The 4,482-nt window shown below is 33.2% G+C and overlaps 1 non-coding gene across 1 annotated transcript; it reads right to left on the bottom strand.

Annotated features, from left to right (window-relative positions):
• Positions 1–252: 252 nt before the first annotated feature.
• Positions 253–325, bottom strand: TRNAN-GUU (transfer RNA asparagine (anticodon GUU)). Its single transcript has one exon. It is a non-coding gene; the product is annotated as a tRNA-Asn (tRNA).
• Positions 326–4,482: the final 4,157 nt, after the last annotated feature.

Raw genomic sequence — 4,482 nt, 5'->3', positions numbered from 1 at the left:
CACAGTCACTTTACAAAATAAAGTTCAAGGTTACAATCCGTAATGAAAATAAAACTCTAAAAAGGAAACCTTAAGTTTCTATTTTTATTACTTTAATAATAGTAAAAGTGTGTCGTTAATTTTACTTTATTCTATAATAAATTTATTAAACTAATATCTTAAGTTTAATGGTGCTTTTAAGGAAAAATAGGGTTAAAATTGCGATTTTATAAATAAAATAATATTTCCTCAAAAACAAAAAAAAAACCGAACCGCCCCCGGGTGGGCTCGAACCACCAACCTTTCGGTTAACAGCCGAACGCGCTAACCATTGCGCCACGGAGGCCTATACCTCTGTCGCGCTTAGAATCGGTTTTATTACCCGTTCGTCTATCTCTCGTTCCGTCTCGGATGAAGTCAGAACCAGGAAATAACAACTGGGTTAATAAAACAATTACAATAACCGGCTCCAGAGCGGGGCATGAAAATGATTTAAATTGTATATAGGTACTTAATTTTGAATTAATTTTCAATTAACCAATACGAAAATCTGCCAAACATTTATCAAAATTTAATAGGGGAGTTTTTTTTAAATGCTTGATTTTGTGGCAATGATTAATGCGGTTTTAATTACCATATTTTAAAGGGATTATAAACCACCAATTTATTTTAACTTAATCGCTCATATTTTCTTTGTTATTGTAGACAGAAACATAGTTTCAATCTAAAATATTCCATATTTTTTATACCATTTCTAATAAAAATATCAATTTTTAGCTTCCATTAAAGATTTAAAATAAAAAAGGTTTTTAAAGCCTTCCTACACTGCACCCTTAAATATGGCCAATATGGCGTAAAATTTCAAAAATAAAAGAAAAAATGGCGCAGCTGTTAGCAACTATAATTTCCCGCCATAAAAAAGTTACCATTTTTCTAAATCACAGCTCTCAGAGCTCTACGTTTGGTAAACGAAAAAAGTAATTTTAGGCTTAACTGCAATGTCTTTAAACAACCATTTGTTTGAAGATCGGGAAATAAAAAATAAAATAAAATAAAAAAATAAATAAAGCAAAGGCTTAGAAATAAAAATAAAAAAAAAGAAATTTTAGTTGGCTCATTGTTAGGTATTTCGTTATAAGGATAGCTTAAAAAAAAAGTAACGTTTTCTCTCCTATCTATTCACGAACACACAAGGTCACTCTTTACTTTTTTGTAGAAAGAAATTGGGATTGTAAGAGCAAGGAGTAAAGAGGTAAGATGGAGCCGTAATCTCTATACCTATAACGTCACCTATGTACCGCCATCTACCGTAAAGAAGTCCTACCAGCATCCACAGCGTTTCGGTACGGTAAAAGATGGCCCCTGTGTCTTAAAAAAAGAAGCTAGTTCTCATTCAAATACAATAACGCTACGAGGTAGCACATAACAATTGCCTATACATAGTTCCCATGCTAGGAGGATCCATACCATTTTCATGAGGAGGCCTGGCTTTAGCCTCACCTAGTGAGTCAGGCCTCCTTGTGTAACACCTAAAGCCTGGCCTCCTTGTGTAACACCTAAAGCCTGGCCTCCCTGTGTAAATGGTATGGATCCTCCTAGCATGGGAACTATGTATAAGGTTAGGAGCGTGCGCGAGGTACACTGGGAGACGTTCATTGACTCCACAAATGGCCCAGTCACGCCATTCGACTCCATCCCACTCTCTCCTTCAAGGGAAAATTCTGTGAAAAGAAAAATCAATGGACTTTTTCGCGAACTATAAATTTTGAAAAAATAAAAAAAAAATAAGATGGGTAAGGTCAGGAAGTCCTTCATTTGGGTCAAGCTCGGGGCCTTTCAGAAAACAGAACTACTTTCTTTCCACGAGATTTATATTACGTATAAATTCGCCACGTAACTTTGCAACGTAAGCGTGAAACTTTTGGAATGAATTTTTCCCAGGGATTTAAGATAAAAAATGCGAATAAAGTTTGTGTAAGTTTTTCTGTTCAAGAGAAGGAAATTGGCCGAGTGGAATAACGAACAGTGAAATTCCATTAAGGTAGAAACGAGAATGAGATATAGATAGTGAACTAAAGGGGCTAGAGAAATTTCCTGCCCCTGTTTCTTAACTTTAACGGCGCATGCGCTTCAGGGACAGTTGCCAGGTAATTTGTTATTAGAGCATCTCCTGCATGAATTCAGGTAATTGGAACTGAATGATAATAACTGAATCGAACAAGGTTTTCAGTCTGTTGTAGGTAGATAAGGGTTTGAACTGAACACGTCACAAATGACTGGCAACACTTGCTTGCTCGCTATCTGTACCGTAGACGCTGGGATTTAGAAATACGTAGTTTTCAGACAAGGAAGTTAGATACCATTTACACAGCATGAGGGCAGGCTATTTGGTAGACAAAGTGCAGCACCAAATGCAGCTTAGTCTCCTGGTGTAAATGGTATCAACCCTCCTAGTCTGAATTCTGAAAATTAATGCATACTAAGAATTTTCAACCGTACGATCCTAGACAAGTCTATTTTGATAAAATATTTTAAAGTGTACCGTTATATTAAAATATAGTTGAAGATTAACGTCCGGTGCCAAATAAATTGAAATTCCGATCAAACGTAATAAGGGTTAATCCACCAATGAGAAGGAAGAGCCGTGTATAGTATAGTAAAATTTTCAATATCCCCTAAAACTCCCCCCCTCTTTCAACAGATTTATATCTTCTCAAATATTTACTTTTAATTTGGAATAAATTATCGATTTATAATTTGAATAGATAAAATAACCAATTGAATATTTTCAAGAATAATTCAACAAGAAGTGTAAATTTTTTTAGTAAGAATCAAAATAATACCTGAGAAAGTTAAAAAAAAATCAGCTAATCTAAAACCAAGACGTTCTCAATTCTTATATTGGTTTTTGGTCGGAGAATTAAACGCAATATTCATGGAGAAAAATGATTAAAATTCACTATATTTGTTATCGCATCGCGATATAACTCTCTAAACAACCCAAATATTTGAAAATGGCCTATACACAAAGTTTCCAGGCGATCTCTATTCGATAATTCCTCCATAAGTCTATTACGTAAGTTAAGCTGACTAAAATGGTATATTATATTTAAACAATATACTTGAAGCAATACACGATTAAGACTTACAAACATCTATTTATGTTTACACCATAAACTAATAAACAATGCAAATTTTGCTTACTATGTATTTGCTACCGAAACCTGCTTATTCTTGGATATTCCTGAACCCAATATGAACAGATTTAAGTGCTGGTAAATATCATAATATTTATCAAAGTATTAAATTAATTGCAATTTGGGATTTTTTTTTAAATATTTCAGCAGCGGGTTTTTAAATATTAATAAATTTAAACGTAAATTATATTTAAATTTTCTTGATACTTGGAAATGTTTCAGTGGACTTCCGGTATAGAGAAGATGTTCAGGAAGCAATAAAAATACCCCTTACCACCTGATATCCTCGACTCCATTTTGTTTCCTTTCATTATAGAATAATACAGTGAGACTTTACCTTTGCTCCGAGCATTATCTTATTCAGAGCTTATACAAATTAGTGTTTTCCCACTACATAACTATACTCTTTCTTTATTACCTTGAGTACATTGCGAAAGAATTCATAGTCTCTTAGCCCAGTGTTAGCCCATCATCGCTACACCTTACCAAAAATGCTTAAAATATTTCAATTCAAAATTTTAATAAATAAATATTGTGCACGACACTATCCCTTTAAAAATAAATTCTTACCTCTTTCCAAGATGTTAAGAGAGTATAGTAAAGGTCTCGGAGTCTCCTTTGAAAATAAAACGAGATGCAAAAAGAGGCTGGATTCGTGAACTAGGCCCTAGTTGGGGTCAAGGGTCAAAAGAGTAAAGGAACTTTCTCTGCCACTCTCCATTTGGAAACAAAAGTAGAACGCATACCTTGGTACGTAATTAAACATTTCTACTCTTTTAATCCCCTCCCACTTTTGACCCGGGTCACGTGATATTTTGAAAGAACGCGCGTAAAGTTAATCAATATTTTTTTCCCGCGCAAAATAAGGTTTGCAAGAATTTCCACCGTGGGGAAAAAAGACCTAAAAATATTATACAGGGTGCTCTGTATAATATAATAATAAAGCTTAAGTTTAATTATAAATTCTTTCTTTAAATTTTATGGCAAAGTCGTATTTTGTAAAATCAATAACGTAGCTAATGGTATGGGTAGATGATTTATAATTTAAGTAATAAAAATATTTAGTTTTTTCAACCTCTTAAGTAATTAAATTAAAAAAAAATCAAACTTGAAATAGTAAAAGTTGTAGAATTTCGCAATGCAAAATAAAAACCCGGTTTATTTTTTAAATATATGAATTATAAACCACGTGATTCGTGAATTATTAAAAATAAAAACCAAAACCTTCTTAAAGAAACTAGAAAATTCAAAACTTACCCTAAACATCCAATTTTCGTTCCAAGTTTTCAACTTTCTCGATCGATGC

Source organism: Phalangium opilio, unplaced genomic scaffold (assembly GCF_054372755.1).
Source record: "Phalangium opilio isolate 3A_F unplaced genomic scaffold, DU_Popi_V2 ptg000011l_1, whole genome shotgun sequence".
Taxonomy (NCBI): domain Eukaryota; kingdom Metazoa; phylum Arthropoda; class Arachnida; order Opiliones; family Phalangiidae; genus Phalangium; species Phalangium opilio.
This window is presented reverse-complemented; position numbering and strand designations above follow the sequence as displayed.